This window comes from Parasteatoda tepidariorum, unplaced genomic scaffold (genome assembly GCF_982258835.1).
Source record: "Parasteatoda tepidariorum strain Cologne lab strain unplaced genomic scaffold, Ptep-v5.0 scaffold_34, whole genome shotgun sequence".
Lineage (NCBI taxonomy): Eukaryota > Metazoa > Arthropoda > Arachnida > Araneae > Theridiidae > Parasteatoda > Parasteatoda tepidariorum.
In genome coordinates, this window is record NW_028257393.1 from 257,725 (window position 1) to 278,029 (window position 20,305).

General features: G+C 28.5%; 1 long non-coding RNA gene across 1 annotated transcript in view; it reads left to right on the forward strand.

Annotated features, from left to right (window-relative positions):
- The window catches only part of LOC139425059 (uncharacterized), a 51,209-nt gene that overhangs the window by 21,580 nt on the left and 9,324 nt on the right, over positions 1 to 20,305 (forward strand). Inside the window, exons 4-6 of the long non-coding RNA XR_015431138.1 lie at positions 2,058 to 2,113; positions 3,996 to 4,098; positions 12,980 to 13,054. This is a non-coding gene — a long non-coding RNA (uncharacterized LOC139425059). The remainder of the gene's footprint in view (positions 1 to 2,057; positions 2,114 to 3,995; positions 4,099 to 12,979; positions 13,055 to 20,305) is intronic.

The following is a 20,305-nucleotide window of genomic DNA, read 5'->3' on the forward strand; positions in this document are numbered from 1 at the left end:
TTTATGTAAAAAAATTCTCGAAATATCATATGCACTACACAACTCAGTACTAAAATGCAGAAAAATGTTTCTGTACTTTTTCAGTAATATTATGTAAATTTTAAGTAGAGTATAAATAACGTTTTTATCTTATGATATTTAGGGTTTTACCTTTTAAACCAATAATGCTAGATGAAATTTGTGTTAGTTTAGAATTTCAAAATTTATTAGATATTAAGCAAAACTGATATTATTGGGGCTAAAATAGCGAATTATTTTATGTAATTATTCTTAAATATTATCAACCATAACTTAAAAATTAAATTTAATGTGAAATTAACTTGATTTTAAAATGAATGTTTGATAATGAAATTCAGTTTCCCTAAAATACTGATCCATAGTAAAATAAAGCTGTTCAGAGTTTAATTATTCAAAAATAAAAATAATAAGTAGACTCCTAACTGGCAGGCTAATAGATCATTGCAAATAAAACATATAAGAGAAAGAAAGACGATCAGATATCCATATTACAGTAAAAACTCCTGTTATAAGCTGTAATCTGCAAATTCCAGACATGCAAAAGGTTTCGAAAAATGTAAATCTCGTTTCTTTAACGTTACTCAATTTTCCGAAGAAAAAAGAATGCTGCATCTAACACAATTTACGCTTATAAAAAATTGTAACGATCGAGATAGAAAAAACTATAATAGTAGTCTTTAAATATTAAGTTAATTATAAGAATTGAAATCATTAAGTGCAGGGAAAAAAGTAGAACATACAGATAATACCTTCCAAAACTTTCATCTATATTTATTAGAAAATTTCGAGCAAATTATCAGCGTTTCATGTTAGCATACGTATGTACAGGAAAAAAAAGTTTATATATTTATAAGAAAAAAATGAAATGGCAAAATGAAAAAAAAAACTCAAAAAATAGAAAATATTCTATATATCAGAATCGTGACTTACAGCAAAATAATAAAGATAGGAAGGAATAAAACAAGCATGAAACAAATATAAAAACCGTTGCTAACAGTATTTCTGACAGTTATAAAAGAAGCAAACAGAAAAATAGATCGTTTTGAATTCAAAAGAAAATTTTGTTTCTCCATATTATCTAGGAAAAAGAGGCGATAAAAGAATAAATCATCGGAAATGCTCTTAAAAAATACCGCGTCGTAATAAAAACGACTATGGAAACAAAAAATTACAAATAAAGAATAACAGAAAAAAACTGTTCTAAAAATCTCGGTTTTTCATATTAGCACAATTTTTGTAAAAACTAACCATAAAAAAAAAAATTCTAGTAGAAACAGTTAAAAAATATCGCGCCCTTACATAAACAAAGGTAAAAAAAAATTATAGAAAAAGAAAAAATGGAAACAAATTGTTCTTAATTCTCAAAGCAAAGCTTTAAAGCCTAATATTTTTGTAAAATCTATCAAAAAAACACCTAAACAATGCGCCTGAATAAAATCGCCGTTGAAAACAATAATTTAGAATTTAATTCTTATAAGAAAAATGCTTTTAATTCTCAAAGGAACCATTATCACTGCAACTTTCTCTTTTTCGTATTACATTTGAATAAGAGAAAACAAATAGTTTTATTCATCATTAAATTCTTATTTAGTAATCCTGTAACGTAAACGAATGAAGGAATGCGTGGGAGGCTGGCGTAGTCTGGTTGGCCCCTGTGCTACAGGTCGTGAGTTCCCTTTCACGCAGACCGAAGACTCCCCGTGTAGTAAATGGTGACTGGTGCACGTTAAATCTGTCGGAGCACAAAATCCTCCAAACTTCCAGAATAAACCATACTTTTGGGGGAACTGAATTGGAATAGATCGTTCTCTGGTGCAAGTCAAAATTATAATTTGTGGATGTATGAATGGGACCAATTTTTAAACAGACTGTGACGTGTGTGTGTCTGAAGTCGCACTCTTGGTCATAGATGGCGCCACTGAAAAACAGGAAACGCACTCTTTGCTTATTCATACATATTCATATGTGTTGTAAATTTATTATTATTTTAAAAGGCTTACATTTTATTCATATCTTATGGATTACTTTGCGTTTTATAGGACAGGATGTTGTCTTCATGATGGAGAATAGTATTTTGTGATTCATCATAGCTCTGGTAAGAATTATACTCTAGTGCTTAAATAAATTTTTAGGCTGCTCAATTGTAACGAAAGTACCTAAAGTAGGAAAGACATTTGGGATTTGCTCACTTTTTCGGGCAAAGAGGGAGGAGGGTTATGAGCGATAACAAAAATTGAAATCATTTCAAGTTCAAATTTACTCATATATCATAATTTACTTATGAGTATTTTATGCGCATCTTGTATATAAATAACGTTTAAATTTGGTTTAAAGTTCCGACAAGTAAACCCCCTGCCAGTTCCTACAGATTTCTAACTCAGTCTTTAATTATAAGCTTTGTTAACATGCGGCATTAAAATCCCATTATTTTTAGTTGGGATACTACAATGGACTTACGTTTAGAGGTCAAATTCCAATGTGTCGTTTCTAGGTCACAATTTAGCTAAAACATTTTAGTCGAAATTGTTTGGTGGAAATATTAAAGGAACTTTTTCTCTTGTTACCTCTCATTTGATACCAACTGTATATATATCCTACAACTTTTGAACCTTTATAGTTTCTAAGAGGAAAGTTACCTAAAACTTGTATTGCAAAGCTTTTTTCTTTTAGGACTACAAACGTTTTCCCAAAATGGGCAAAGTGTTTGGTCGTACTTGCAGTTTCGTACGCATTAATTTGTAGAGCCACGATAGCTCAGGAGACAGAGCGTTCACCTTCCAAGCGATGGCTGGTCGGAACGAATTCCACATCCAGCTTGCACCGACCTCAGTGCTGGCAAAAAACAACCTTATTAGTAGACGGATCATGGGTTAGAGTCCCCTTGTCTTATGACTAACATTGCGAGATTTTGTGACTTTCCTCTCGATGTAAAGAAAATATCGGTTAGATCCATCAAAAAGTCTTCCACGAAAGGCAAATTTCTCCCAATACTGGATCCGGGAGTTCCCTTGTCTTCTGGATCAAAAAAATTACAAGGCTACGGAGTTGAACATTTGTAGTCGTAAACCCCAAAAAATTGGGTCGGCTGTTCATCGACGGTGGTCATAAATATTAAGTCGTACATTTTGAGAAACTTGTACTGGCCATAACTTTTCCTGGCTAACGATACGTTTTGTTTAAGCAGCATATGGTCTAATAGTTTTGTGAAGTGAGCTTATGTTTTGAGAGACAAAATTTCTTTTTAGATTAAAAGTTTGCATAAACTTGTTTTAGCTATATTTTTTTCTAGGAGGGATAATGAACATTTTTGTGGTGCCAACAGTTTTGTACAACTTTTGGCAAAATTGTACGATTTTCATGTTATAAATTAGCTGAAACTTGTTTTGGTCATACTTTTTTTTTATTGATGGGTGGGCGAACAAAACTTTTTGTTAGGATTTCCTACAATGTATGAATATTTGAAAGCAGTATTCCAAATTTCTAAGGCAAAAGATATCTTAAAGAAAAAGTCGCTTTTTTTTCTATAACCTAATTTTGGTAGATGGGATGATGAAACCTTTCGCTAAAATGACAATTTTGTTCAATGGGGTAACTTCTGGAAGTGAAACTTGCTGATTCAAGGTAAAAATAATGGTAAACTTTGTTTTGATTGTTTTTGGATGATTCTTATAATTTGCTATAATGAGAAAACATTTGAGTGCGAAATTGAAGATTGAAGTTTCCAAATAATAAATTGCTTGAAAATGTTTTTTAGCCAAAACTAATTTTGTGGATATGTTATGATTATCTAATATGTTTCATAATATTTCATTGAATATCCTTCAAATTTTTTCTCTCCTATGTGATTTTCAGTATCATTCCGTTTTCGGTCTTTTGCTTTAATAGATTCAAATATTCACTTCACATTTTCTCTTTAATTTATTTTCACTTTTCCTGTAATCAGAAAAAAACTAATTTGTTATATTTCAACTTTTAAGGATCCCACAGAGAAGTGAAAGCGTGCTGCCAGATTAAAACATTTCCTGACTCCTTTTCTTGAAGCAGAATACGAAGAAGTGTTGCTTTTAATATATAAAGACTGTAAGTAGAAAGTTCCATCCTTATTTTTCTTAACTGTTTTGTAAATTGTAATTTTTAAATTTGTTCACACCAGTCATACAACAGTTTTTTTAATAACTTATTGGAGATTCTAACTGTATTAAGATCTCCAGAAAGATTACTAAACGCACTCCTTAAAAGCATCACGCGCAAATTATCCTCCACGCAAAAGGATTTTCAACCCCTCTATCTTCTTTTTAAAGGAGAAATTATTTTTAAAAACGATCGCAATCAGAATTTTTGAACTGCGTATAAATTATATTAGTAATTTTTACCATTTTAAATTAATAGCTTTGCCAGTAAAAAAGCTGATTTTCATATTTTTTTTCATTTTATTTATTCTAGTACAAGCCAGTGAAAAATTTTAACTTATTACATATGAAATTATTATTTAATCAAACAAGGTTGGTAGCTTATAACAAAATACAGAGATATAATTTTTATTTGCATATTTGCTGGTTAACTTCACTCTAAATTAAATTAAAATAGGTTCAATAAAATAAATTATTCCATAACCTCTCTATTAGTGTAAAAATGTGATATTTTTGCATATATAATTAAATGTCTTAGCGTTTCAGTGACTTTTATAATTAAAATTTTAGGAGGCCTTGTAACTGTATAAATAGATATTAAAAAATAAAGTGAAATTAATTAACAGTTTCAGTATACAACAATTAAACAGGAAATATTATAAAAGCGTTGAAATCACGTAACACGAGGTATTTGACAAGCGTGTTGAATATCGCTTTTCTGTCCTCTGACAGAATTTCCGATTACGACAGAGACTGAATATGAACTTAAAAAACCTGAAATCTAAAAATAAATTGTTAAAAAAAATTATATGCTGGATGCTTGTACTAACCACCTTTTAGTAGCCTCGTCAAAAGTAAAAAGTAAATTGGGAGATGCAAATTACTCTTAATTTGGAGATAATTTATTATTTAGAGAATAAAAAAATGCATCATCAAACTTCTTCTAATTTCTTACAAAGACCGAAAAATAAAAACAGCAAAACCAGTTTGATTGTCCGATGAAATTTCGAAATATTCACAAAAAACAAGTTTAACTCCTCTCCATTCTCTGGCAATTAAGCAGGTTTAGATGCTTTTAACCTCGCTTTTCCTTTTCAAGAGATTCGCTGAACTAGGATAGCGTATTTTAATTCTTTCTTCACTAAAATATTTATTTGCGAGCACTAATTCGTAATTTTTTTTTACTTCAATGTTGACAAATATTTCAAAATGTATATTAAGAGTGGTAATTACAGAACACCTTTCAAAGTTAATTAACAAACAATTGCGCATACAGATTATTCAATAACGATTACCCTTTATATATATTTTTTCTGATATGTAGGAAAGAATGAGTATTTCGAATGTGATTTAGAAACTCCTCCTAGTTCAATCAGGTACTGGTTTTGATGTTTTTAATCCCATGTTCCTTACTTTTAAATCGACAGTTTTTGATCGTATGTTTTCTTTCTTCCTAGCTTAAACAATAATGTGAGTCCACTAATATGCATACATATTTACTTCATTTTTGGCAAAAATTTTTTTAATCAATATTGAAGTTGGTGACTATGGAAAACTACGAACAAAATATTAATGTGTGTATATATATATATATATATATATATATATATATATAAATGATCTACAAAAATACCTTAAAATTCTAAAAAAAGTGAAAATTTCCCTTATTTTATTATTTAAAAATTTCATTCCAATAACCTCAGCTTAAAAATCTACAGATAATAGATTAATTTAGAAAAACACAAAGAATATTTGTTTTTAAAGAATATTTTGTTCTTCCTAGTAACAATCTACTTCCAACATAAAGTATAAAATTTGCTTATCACAATATTAGTTGAAAATAGGTGAATTTTTGCAGTAGCCTTTCATACGCTTGATGCAATAAATAAAATATAAAAATTTATGTCTTACGTTTTAACTAAAATTAAGAAATGTAATAAAGATTTAGAGCATTTGATTCGAGTAAAATTTTCAGCTTATTAACAAAAAACAATAGAATATTCATTTCGTTGTAACAAAAATAAAAAATTTGCAAAAAAATTAATTTAAAATTTAATAAAAAATATCTTATTTACTCTTAGATGGTTCACATATGATTATTTATGCATTAGGATAAATTTAGGATTATGATTAATTGTCGCTAGTATATGCATATCTTACTAATGAAGTCAATTCTTAACTCACATCTTTTTTATTCTTTAAAAATATTCAATATATCCTCTTGTATTGCTAAAAAATATTATTCAGAACGATATATATTACATATTACACATCTAAAATATAAATAGTTTTTTTTTTAATTTTCATGGATTGAAATAATTAAATCATAATTTGATTTATATGAATTTCACTTAAATTATCTTCTCTTTTTTTGTAATAATATAATAATGATGCTAACTTTCTCTGCTTTTTAGCGCTTTAAAAATATTTTCTTTCATATAAAAAGTTTTTTTTTCTTCAAGTTGATTTATGTAAAAATAAATTTTTTTTTGCATTTCATTCGTTGAAGAACCAACAGATACTATAGAGTTAGTACCACTAATGTTGTAAAGAGAATTTAAATTTTAGGTTGAAACTAATTCCTATTGTATTTTAAAATTATTTAAAAATGAAAATATTACTATATTTCACAAACAAAAATTTATATAAAAGTGTAGGCAAATATTGAATAGGTCAACCCCATTCTCTAATTAAGGAAACATTCCAATATTAACTACACTGGCGTATAGAAATAATAAATTTGAAGTAAATGTAGAAATGTAAAAATAATGACATGGAAATATTAACAAAAAATATACAGATCCAGATCGATATTCAAACATAATTTATTCATTTACAATCACTTTGATGTCTGTATACATAAACCAAATGTAATAATTTTTATGCAAAATCTTAAAATTTCAATATATTATACTTTTAATACATATCACAGCATTCATTAAAAAATACAAGATATTCACTCAAAAATATAACAGATATTATGTTTTCGTTACTAAGAGAGTGCATTCAATTCAAACTTATTTTTAATTTACAGTAATTTAGAATAAAAATTATGATGGCATATTCCTCAATGTTTACAGTTTTGAAATTTGGAATCATCTAAAAATAATCTTCAGTATTTTAATAAGATATTAAATTTCTTAATATACTCTGCCTCATATGAATTAAAATTTACAATATAACTAAATTACTTTTCAACAAACGTAATTTACTGCTTCATAAAAATATTAAAATTTCACTCAGTTTGGAAAAAAATTACTATTGTTTTTTTACAAATTAGGAAATGGTAGTGAGTATTTGAGAAAAAGCAATATTTTTATTACATGTTCATTATTATATATTCATCATTATAGATTTTTCTGGTGCTATTACTTTAACTTCATCGCATTTTTCAGTCGATTGTAAGAAACAAAACAGGATTTAAAGAGATTGCACACAAATAAAATTTTGGAGCCTTTTCACAAAATTATAATTGTTTTTCCAAACACAGGTTCTTCATTCTCAGAACTTGAAACTAAACATATTCCTTGCTTGTAAGCTGTTCTTGAAACTAGTACTTTTGATGTTTGAATAAACTGTTTATAACCTTCTAGAATTCTGGTAATTTTGGCAAAATAAAGTTTTATTATTAGGCTTTGCACTGACTATAATAATATTTTGTCCTATAATAATATTTTGTCTTGCTCTTTCTTGATTAAAAGCATTGAAGTTGTTGGTGCCTTTGGGCTAATTGAAGAAGATTAAAAATAATGTAATTTATGCAGAATAAATATTTCAAATTTAATTAAGAAATAATACTTTAGCTGCTAACTTTCTATTGATATTTTTTCTGTCCTTTTTATGTTCAATAAATTTTACATCATTAATAATTTTCAATTTTTTAATTTTAAATGAATTCCTATTTTTTAATGAATCAATTTAATATATCTTGACATTTTTATCAACTCTAGTCACCTTTCATTTTACTCCAGCCATTTATAATTTCAAAATTATTTTACATTATTCATATTCTGAAATTAAATAATTTAAACCTCACTATATAATTAAAGTTAAATTATCATTTGAATTTAGAGGAAATTTTAACTTTAAATTTTTTCTTGAAATTCTAAAATAAAATTTTTTAATTTTTAAATTATCAATTTTTGAATAATTGATACAATGAATAACATAATTTAAAAATATTCAAATTACTTACTTCAACAAGTCTTCCATTTTTTTTCCGCTGAAATTGAATGAAGAAATACTTACGTAACTTTATTCTCTTAATGTCCGAAGTTTTACTAAACAAAACCCAAACTCAATGTAAAAGTTTTTCTGAGGAGTGAAATTAGGAAAGCACCTAATATTATGAAAATTGCCAGTAAATTTTTTAAATGCAGAAATAACTTAGAGGTATTATGTACTGAACCAACAATCTTAATCAAACGAATTACATAATATTTTAATTTCAAAACCAAAAAAAAGTAAATATTATGTTTTATCGAAATTAAATTTGCTCAAACATATAATTTCATACGAGAATGAGACGAAAAAATAGATAATTTCTTACATCATCTCTTAAAAGTTGCCTTTACTATGAATTATCAAAGTTTAACTACAATCAATAACTCTTTTTAGAATGTTTCTATAAAAAATAGATTTTCGTTTAAAACAATTCCATTGCCTGTATTTCCCTGATAGTAGATAATGCATTATGAACATAAATAGGTTTAAGAAAAAGTAGGTGTAATATATAAATGTTTTAAACAGAGCTTGTTATAAAAAGAAAATTTAAAAAATTAAGCCGAGACTGGATTCAAGTTTTTGATATTAATGAATCAGCCATAAAAAAGTGTATTATCCATTAAAAAAAAATTTTCGAAGAGTATATACAGGACCTTAGAGATGGAAATTTAAACAAGATTCTTTGATACATTGATTTAAATTTTTTTATTTTTACACAAAAATGAAAATGTTCTTCAGCTAAATTTTAAATATTGCGCCAAAGAAATTTTTACTATTATCATTGTTTTACTATTTTATTTTTAACATGATAAAAATAATGTAAATTTTTATACTTCTTATCTGAAACTTCAACTAAATAATTCAAAATCCAAGTAATAAATACTATGATAATAATAAAATAAAATTGCTTTCGATATCTTAAAAATTTAAAAGTAACCAAATTGTAATTATACATCTGTTTTCATAATACCTAAACATCACTATAAAAAATTTTCAAACATTATAAGTTTTATTATAGAAAATTTCATATCTGCCAACCCCCATTTCTTAAAATTCTGAATATTTATAGCGAAGTTGCAGAATAAATTACACACTGCAGTACTTAAGAATCAAAAAAGAAAAAATCACGACAAATATAATTTCACAACATAATTATATTATTTTAAAACAATATAAAAATAAACTTCATGCGATTAAAAAGCAATATATTCTTACCGTCATTATTTAAAATTAACCTATCGATAATCTTTTGTAAAAATGAGAGTTAAAAACACATATTTGTTAGTAAATAAAATAATTTTTATTCCTTAATATAAAAAGCAACAGTTGTACTATGTGCTTTTATTTAATTATTATTTTAAATGATAAAATTTTCCGAGACTTTTCAGCCATTTCACGCAGTTTTTTTCGTCAATGCAAGTTATTGTTCACTTGGAACTATATTTCCGAGCGATAAGTCAAGGAATCTTTTATGTGCATTTTTGAAAGATTTTATAAAATGATCATAAACTTCTACGCAACAACCAATAAGAGATTTACAGTGCACCTTGCTGCAAATACACACCCGTTGTTTTGTTTTCTGTCAGGATCGAACTTTCGTCCCCCAGTTTTTTACCAGAATGTGATATTTTCCATTTGCAGTATCCAGCAGCATATTCCCAAATTGAATTATTCCTTTCTGTTCGATTAGCTTGTAAATCCATGTAAAATTAGAAGAAATAAAAAAAAGTACAACTTTACATCGAAAACACTAAATTTGAAACTATTAAGCATTTAATATTTATTTAAAACTTCGATTATTTAATTTGAAAATGTCTTTAAGAAATTATAATATCCTTTATAATAAAATTCAATGGGTAGATATCTGCTCCGAAAAATCTCGCCATCAACACACAGGAATCGAAAAAAGCAACAAGAGGGAGGTAATTAGCTAAAAGAATTTAATTTATAACCCCTCTCAAGTAAAAATTTTATTCTTTCTCTTTTTTAAAAAAAAAAATAGTACATAATCCTTATGCTCTTTTTATTTGAAGTGAAGTTCGAGCATATACTGATACAAAAATATCAAATTCAACGCTTTTAAATATTTTAAACATAAAGCACCATGGGATTTGACTATCAAAATATTTTTGTACATCATTGAGTCAATAGGAAATGTTCACACTTTTTTTTCAAACTTCCTGAATAAAAATTGTAACTCCTTTTAAGCACAGTTTTCATTCAATGTAAACAAACTTTGATTAGACCATATTGTTGCTTATTTTTTAATCATTTTCCATCATTTACAAATTAATATAAATGATGAGGTATAAGAAACACGAAAATCAGTCTATATTCAAGAAAAGAAAATAAAGATCTTTATCTCATTGTTTTACAAAATTTTAAACAGGAAATTTTAATAAAGTAACAATAAAGTTCATCTTATAAATAATTTCAAACATTCTAAAATCTAACGGTTTTAACTTAAAAGAAGCCCATTGATTAATAATTATTTTATCATGGCAAACTTGTTTACTGAAAACTATTGTTAATCTTTATCATTGTTGCAGATACATTTTATGAGATGCAAATAACCAAGTAAACGAGTCTATTCTGAACTAACTACAATACTAACTAAATACGTTTTAACAGAAAAGTCAACTACTACGCCCAAACTACTCATTGTCATAATGAACACAATCATAATATTTACTGACTTTATTAGATACATGATCATTAAATTAATTCTTAAATGTTTTGATTAAGCAGTCAAGATTATTAAGTACCCTGAATGTTTCTACAACATCATCCTCTCTAACACATCATGATTTGAAGTGCATTATATTATTTTTCTAGCTGAATTTTAACTACAGAAAAACCACTACATACGTTACTATTTTAATATTTTATGTAACTATCATTGAAATTTAAAAAGTTTACTAAAAAATTACTAAATTACAAAAACTTTTGAAGTTTGAAGTTCTAGCTCTGGACCACGAATAATATGGCGATGTAATCAATCGTGAAGAAGTTACAACTCAACAGTTGAAAAAGTTTTTTCCAGTTTTATATCGTTTGAGAACAAAATTTACTTCCACTAATATTATCTTGCGTTTTCTGGCATTAAATTGAATTAGCTTAAAATGACTTAAGTAATATTTAATTTATTGTTTTTTTTTTCATTAAAAAATTTTTGTTTATTAGTAATATGGGATGCCCTTCCACAAAAAAGTGGTGCTGGACTAAAATTAATGAAAACGATAATATTAAAAGTTCGAATGTCAGATTGAACGCGTTTTCTAGCACCGCAGTATTATATTGCATCTTTCTAATGTTTGATAATATCCTTTTGCTACCTATGTATCGAAATTTAAATTTTCTACTAGAAACGAAATTTAAATTTTCTTGGTCAAAAATAACCAAGAACTTGTTTTCCCAATCCTTTTTTTGGTATGTCGGAGGACAAACTTTTTCTGGGCTAGCAATTTTCTACAATGAACTAACGTTTTATGATAAAATTCAAACTTGTTTGCACTTAACTAAGACTTAGGTCATATTTTTCGTTAAATGGATTTGCTAACAAAAATTTTTTTGATTTGGCCTACAATTTCCTTTTATGTGTTAACATATAAAAGCGAAGGTCAAACTTGCAGTTTCTAGGTCATAACCTAACTAAATCTTGATTCGGCCATGACTTTTTTGGCGGGTGTGCTACCAAAAAGTTCTCTCGCTTTCTCACAATGCGCTCTTATTTGGAATAAAAATGAATTTTTCTAAATCAAAAGTAAGGCAAAAATTTAATTAACGTAAATCTTCCTTGATGACGTAAATCTTCCTAAAAAATGTTTTTATTTGGATACAGATTTCATTTAATGGCCTAAAAATCGGTAATTTTGTACAAAAAACTTTGATGGGCTAACATAGTACTAACGTTTTTGTGTAATGCTTGAACTTTTAAAAGAAATATCAAACTTGTGGCCTTTAAATCATACCTTACCTTTTATTATGTAATTATATAATTCATAAATTGTTTTAGCCTTAAATTCTTTTGGAGTTGTGCCTTTTGGTTCGAAAATTTGGCACTCAGGCTCTTTACAACACAATACCACAATAGGCTCCTTAAGAAAAAAGGCGATTTTAAGAAAATTTCGGATGGACAATTTTCTATTATGAACCACTCGTGTTAAAAAAATTAATTCATTGGTTTCTAGGTCAAACGGTGTTTAAAACTTGATTTATCTCTAATTTTATTTCATTTGATGGTTCAACATTATTTATTAAGACTAACGTTTGTACTCAAAATTCTAGTTCTCTAACTCAAATGTTAGATTTGACCTTTTTTGGTAAGCGGTTAACAAAAAGATTTTTTTCAGGTTAAGAATTTCCTACTACGGGCTAACCTTCGAAGAGAAATTTTTATACTTCTTATTTTATGCCATAAATTAACTAACACGTATTTTTCTTAGAGAGCTAATTTTGGTTATCAGAGGTATGGAAGTGTAAGTGTTTCACATAATCATATATTTTTTCTAACGAATAAGTAATAATCATAAACTTTGTATAAATTAATACTAATTCTTTCTGTGTCTCTTTAGAGATGTTAATAATTCTTTCTTTGCATTTTGCAGGATATGTTGTATTGGTCTTTGTGAAGAGACATGGCATTGACTTCATCGTTATTTTGTGATAAACCACTAGTTCTGGTAAGAATTTATTATATTTCAACAATTGTAGGGTTTTCAAATAATTCAAAATGAATATAGCGATTACAAACTGTAATTGTTTAATGAAAAAGAATTTATTCATAAAATTCGCACAGAATGTAGAAGGAACTTCAATATTTCATAAACATGCGTCACACATTTTCTATGTGACTTCCCTTGAACACACGGATAACATCTATGCGGTAGTCCATTTTGCGCCAAACATTCTGAAGCATCTGTGCCAGTCACCGACGTAGGTACGACCAAGGGCGGCGCCAGTAGGGGGTAGGGGGGAAGGCAATTGCACCCCTGTTGGGCTTGGTCAGCCTCCCCCCCGTCGAGAAAATTTTAAAGTCTCCTCGGGAAAGTAGTCTGATTACACTTCTTCTAAATTAAGTCAAAAATTCATTTAAAAATGCCTAATAAAAAATTTTGTAGTTGACTTTTTATTTATTCATTTTTTAGAATTATTAACAAAAATTATAAAAATATATTGCAAATTCTATGTAATTGTAGTTTCACTGCACCATAACTTTGCCCATACATTGTTAAACTAGAGACCGGATGCGATTAGACATGGGTGAAATTGACGAATTGACTTATCTTTTAAACTGCTATTCTTTCTTCTGGAGAAAGGGGATAATCACACCTCTTTGCTAGGGAAATAACTGACAAAAGCCTAAGGGATAGATAGAAACGCAGGTCCTCGTTTTTAGGAATTCTTTTTCATGTAATGTTTTTATTAATGGTTTATGGAATCACGTAATTGCTTTTTGAAATTTTCAAGCAAAATGAAAATATAAGAATAAAATAAATTTTTTCATCTTTTTTTTAATATTTTTAAATGAGGAGAATCATTTACTTATTCGGATTCAAGGTTTATATTTTAATCAACGCAATAAATATGCAGTCGGGAAAAAAGAATAACAGTAACAAAATGTTTTTAATTTCTTATTTTTTTTATCGTTTTCTTAGTAGTGAAAAGATTGTTGATTGATTCAGAAAAACAATTAAACTGTTCGTATTCAATATCTTAAAATGTATATAAATCAACATAACAGATTCTCATAGACTTATTTTATGTACAGTGCATGAAATGGAAAAAGGGAACACCTTGATTACTTTTGATTGAATCATATTTTCACGCACAAAGAGTCTATACCATATTTTAAGTTACGAAAATGAACAGAAAAGCGCACTGTTCTAGATAAACATACAAGTTTGTGTATAGTTTTAGGTTTTTAATTTTCAAAATGCGGAAACAGCCACAATCTGGAAGATATGAATTGAAGTTATGGCAAAGAGAGAGTTGGAAAGTTTGGGTCCTTTAATTTTAACTTCACTCTGCGATTACAGCCCTCGATAACTTTTTGAGTGTATTGAAAAATGTTTGCATAAAATTACAAAAAACATTTTATACACAAATTTTTAAGCAAAAATAATTTTAAATAATTATTTGTTGCTTTTTATTAGTTTATTAAATAATAGTAAAATATATTGAATTGTATGTTCTACATATTTTTACACTTTAATTCAATTTTAATTTCAAAATACAAACTTTCAGAACAATCGATCAATTAGTTTCTGAGTTGTCAAATTTTAAAAAAGTCAGTTTGGTTAAAATTTTATTTAACTCGAATTATTCAACCAATTTTATTCAAATTATGTATTTCACAATTTAAAATTTCCTGCCATAAAATTGTATAAAAATTTTTATATCTTGCTATTTTATTTTATTTTATCCGTCGTTGAACAACCGACCCGATTTTCGGGTTTACGACTACTAATGTTCAACTCCGTAGCCTTGTAATTTTGAACCAATCCAGAAGACGAGAAAATTCCTGGATAAGTACCCCCAGAGGTTTTGATTTGTTATGGGAACATGGAGGACTTTGCGACTCGACAGATTTTACGTGCATCAGTCGCCATTTACTACACGGGGATTTCAGAAATTGGGATTCAGAATTTTTCCAACGCATACTATAAATATAAAAAAATATTAAATAGTTTATAACTATTAAAAACTATATTTTTTGCATGACATTACCTTTGGAAAAACAAATTTTTGCAATTGTAATGAAAAAATTTTCGATTCAATCAAAAGGCAAAACGACGAGATATTATCATTGAACTATTATTTGGAAGCTATTACTATGCAATTACTATGAAATTAACAAAAGAGAACAAAATGAAAGATGATTTTATTTATTTATTTATATCTGATATTAATATTGAAAGTGAATATCATTTCACCTTATTTTCCTCTTACAATAATAATCCTTAAAATTATCAAAGCATATGTATATGGATAACTATCAGTTAAATTACCTTTCTATATGAAAAAGAAAAATTATTTTGCTATTATCAGCAATATTGACATATACTTCAAATGAATGTACAGTGCGCAAAAAAATGAATGGACCCACCGGAATAAATTTTAATCTTAAGTTCGGATCTTCATGTTCTAGGACTCATTCTTAATGGTTCGAGAGGGTGACATCAAATATACTAATTAATTAGTCCAAACGATATTTTAAGTTAGGAAATTAGACATAAAAACGTTATCCGATTAAACATACCTATTTTCGACGGATTTCTGACCCCCAAAATATAGTAGTTTCAATCTATTGTTTTAATAGTTTTTTCATGAACGCGCTTGAAAGTTAGGACCCTTTAATGTTAACTTTAGTTTTTGCGTATTTCACTGTATCCCAAATTTTTTTAAAAGATAATTTCATGCAAAATGAAACTTTTAGTAAACATTTGTTAATACTTTATTTAAGAGAAGTCGAGAAACTTAAGAAATGTAAGGTGTGCAATTTTTTCATCATTTGCAATTTTCAATGTCATAATACAAAATTTAAGCAAAATCGGTCAAATAAGTCGTGAGAAATAAAAAAATAACTCTTATTTTTCGAAATTTGGTCCCCGAACTTCCTAATTTTTAGTATCCATTTTTTGTGACTTAAAATTCGTAACTATGAAAGCAAATTTAAATCGTAGAGGAAAGAAAGTTTCGCGTTGACATGTGGTAAACAATAATCAATTAACTGTGTGAAAGGTTATTCGTTATAGGCGTAAGTCAATATGTAAAAAGCTTTGGGAAGGCGAAACAGAAATCTTGATAGAAAATGTGCTTTCAGATTTGCTGAGAAACGAAAACATAAGCAGACAAACAGCAGCCATGTGTGGCAATTTTTTTTAAAAATGAAAGTTAGTTAATAATTGTTTCTCGGACGCAAATTAAAAATTTGTAAATTGAAAAATAATTACAAATTTAAGCTATATTGTTTGAATCTTATATTTTAAGCCGATGAACTTACTCTTTTTCTCAAATGGAGAAATTAGCATTTTGCCGGACATAGATGTTCACTTTAAAAGCATCTTTGAACAGTAAAAGGAATCGCAAGGAAAAATTTTAAAAGTCTCTTTGTATTTATTTACAATACATATTAACATCGAGTCCCCTGATTAAAATAGCCTTTTTTTGTTCGTAAAATTATACTATGTAACAATTAAAAAAAATTCGAATTTTACAATTTTATGGGCATAACTATTTCGAACTTCGTTCAAAACGGGGCACGATATCATTAGATAGAATACGTGGATGCAAAAAAATGTACTTAAAACTTTATTTTGCAAAACATTTAAATGATTCAAAAGCCAATCGATGCATATAAAGTAACATTTTATATCAAAATGTTCTGTTAAATGTACATGAAATTTCAAATTTTTATTAACGAATAATTTTTGCGTTATGAGAGTAAGAAGCGTAGAAATTTTTTGAAATAGCGGTTACTGCTACAACTATTTTTTTTTATTACAGAAGTAATTTTTACGCTTACAATGTAGAGTAAATTGTACCCTACAGTACAAAATATATCGATAACAGAAAAAAAAAATATTTACATTAAAAGGAATCTGCACATTGTATCAATATTAGTAATTTTAGATTCTTAGAAACACAATTGAAAAAAATGTACAGTATTGTGATAAAAAAAATGTAAAGTATAAAATTCGTTTTAATTTAAATATTTTGAATTAATTTGTTTGAGCCCCCCTGTCGGAGGATACTTGATCCCTTGTCGGGCAGAGTCTGGCGCCATCCTTGAGAGCGACTATGAGTTCTTCAATTGTTTTGGGCATGGGACCCCGTCTTTCACATAGCCCTATATATCGAAATCGCAGAGTGTCAAGTCCGGATATATCGATGGCCAAGAGCAGAAAACATCGTTGGAGTCTCGACGGATCAAACAATTTCGAAGATGTTGATTTAGAAATGTGCATTGTGAGGGTGTTCCATCTTGCAGCAAGATGTCATCCGTAGTATCTAGCTGTGGCATTAACCATACCTCAAGCATGTTAAGATAACGTTAACACTTAGACGAAAAAAGGACCATACAATTTAAGTGATGAGATCACGCTGAAGATCTTAACTTTCGCTGAGTCACGTTCGTGTTCAATTACAGTGGAAGGCTTCTCCGTACCCCATATTCGATTGTTAATCTTTTCACTTATGTGGAAGCTTTCCTCATAGCTAAGAATGAGACATTGTTTCATTCCCCATGCTTTCCAGCATAAACGTAGCGTAATTCCTACGTTTGCCATAGTCTTTCTGTTTCAATAGCTGCACAAGTTGAATTCTGTACGGTTTCATTTGCAGCCTCTGTCTGAGAACAACCCATACCGTTGTTTGTGGTATTTGTAACTCCTTACTGCTTTCGTACGTCGATTTTCGTGGTCTTCTTTCATACGTGCGGAGAATTCTTTCAACATTTTCCGCATTCCGCTACTTTTCCCTTTGTACAAACATCGTACGCCATCTGCGTTATGTTCTTCCTATTTGGAGGTTCTTGATTGAAACGCTGTCGAAATCTTCCCTGTACTGTGATAACAGAATGACAATTCAATTCTAACACACTGAATGTTTTCTGCTCTAGATTGGTCGTTTTCACTAATAAACTCGAGTGCGCAGGATTCCACTTCACTGCGCCTGACGTAAAGAAATTTTTATGTTCCATCTACATTCTATGTTAATCTTAGCGATAAATTATTTTTTAATAAATAGTTATAGCTGTTTGTAATCGCTATAATTATTTTGAATTACCCAGTAAAACGAAAGCATGTAAGGGATGAAAAGAAATGTTTGATTCATTTATCTTTTACTGATAAAGGGGGAAAATAATATGAGTGAGAAGTGCACAAGTTTTTAAGACACAAAAATATTTGTTTTCCGTTGGCGAATGATTTTCTATTATGAGCTAGTGTTTGAAAGCGGGATCAAATTTTGTGGATTTTAAGTCAGGAGTTAGAAAAAATCTTTTTTGGAAATTTCTTATTTTTTGAAGGTTGCGTAATGATGAGTTACCGTTTGGAGGCAGTATTCAAACTTTCTAAAGCAAAAGTTATCCAAAACTCGTTTTGGCCAAAATCCATTCTTTAAATCTATATTTTAATCCATAATGGATTCGATTTATTACAGTGAGCTAATTTTTAAAGTTATGATTTCTAAGTAATGCATTAGCTGAAATTTAGTTCCGCAATTTTTGGCCGACTAACAACAATTTTAGTTGGACCATCATATGATTTAAATGCTCGTCTGTGACTTGTTATTGCGATGTAAAATTTTAATTTCCTATCGCAAAATTAAATAACTCTTTTTGTTTCCAATAATTTTTTTGGGTGGATGGGGCTATCGAACATTTTTGTTAGCAATGTCTGTTGTTAGCATTTGTTCTACAAAGAGCTAATGCTTGGAAGTAAAATTCTAGTTCTTGTCTAGATAGTAAAATTCTTGGAAGTAGTTTCTCTGTCAAAGGTTAGCTAGAACTTGATCGGGCTATTACTTAGCTATTGGACTATTACTTAGCTATCACTACATTTAGCTACAGTTTTCAATATTTTTGAAACAAAAGATAGGTAACATTTGTTTTTAGCATTACTTTTTTGGAAGGTCTGAATAGCATTGATCAACAATTTTCCATAACTGTCTTGAGTTTGATGGTTAAATTAAAACTTTTGTTTTTGTCAAATATAAGTTAAAATATTTTTGGAGCTAAAGCTGGCTTTGGCCGTTAATTTTGTTGGCGAGCTCGCTAACGAAAAGTTTTGTTGAGCAGGTGTAGTTTTGCGATTTTGTACAAAGAGCTTCAATTGGGGACGAAATTCAAATTGTCTTCGTCAAAAATAAACGGAAAAAAAACGCTTTTTTTTTTTTTTTTAAAGGTTAACTCACAAATTTTTTTGTTTGGCCGACGATACTTTACGTTCGGCTTACAATTCTAACTAGTGGTTACTTAGTCAAAAATTAGCTTGTTTTGGCCATATTTTTCATTAAGAGTAATTTTCAACCAAAGCTTTTAATTTAGCTAGCATATGCTCACAATTTTATTACAGTGGATTAACGTTTGAAGTTAAAATTAAAGCTTTTGTGGCTACTAGATCATGAAGTTGTTGGGATGATGATTTACTGTAATGATCTAAACTTTTGACTCCAAGGTAACGAATTAGTTAAACCACACTACAGCCAATTTTTTGGTGCGTGGACAAAAAATTATTTTTGTTCAGCTGATGATTTTCTTTAACGGGTTAACGTTTGAAGTTGATAGTTCCAGAGTGGCCTAAAGCCTAACGTAATTTTGTAATTTCTGGGTAAAAAAAAAAAAAAAAAAGTAAAATTTTTATTTTGCCTGCATCTTTTTTTCTTTTCTTTTGTGAGTTAACAAAAATGTTGTTGAACTCACTTGACCTTATGACATTTTGTACAATGAACTATTGTTTGGTTTCAAAACTCTAATATGTGGCTACTAGTTAGCTAAAATCTGTTTTGACCAAACGAAAGTGCTTGAGGTCGGGATAGCCTGGTTGATAGAGCACTGGTCCAAGAGGTCGTGGATTCGATTCCAGCCCACCGAAGATTCTCCGTGTAGTAAATGGTGACTGATGCACGTTGTCGAGTCGAAAAATTCTTCATGTGGTCCCATAACAAATCAATGCCCCTGGAGGTGCAGGAGTTTCTTTGTCTTCTGGATTGGGGAAAAAATTACAAGGCTACGGAAATGAACATTAGTAGTCGTAAACACAAAATTGGATCAGCTGTTAAGCGACGGATATAAAAAAAATTTAATAAAAAAGAAAATGCTTGTTTGGCTAGCGTTTTCTTTTAATGGGTTAGTTAACATTTATAGGCTAAATTGAAACTTGTATTTGCTAGTTCCTTATGTTGGTAGGTTGAACTTGCTAAAATGAGTT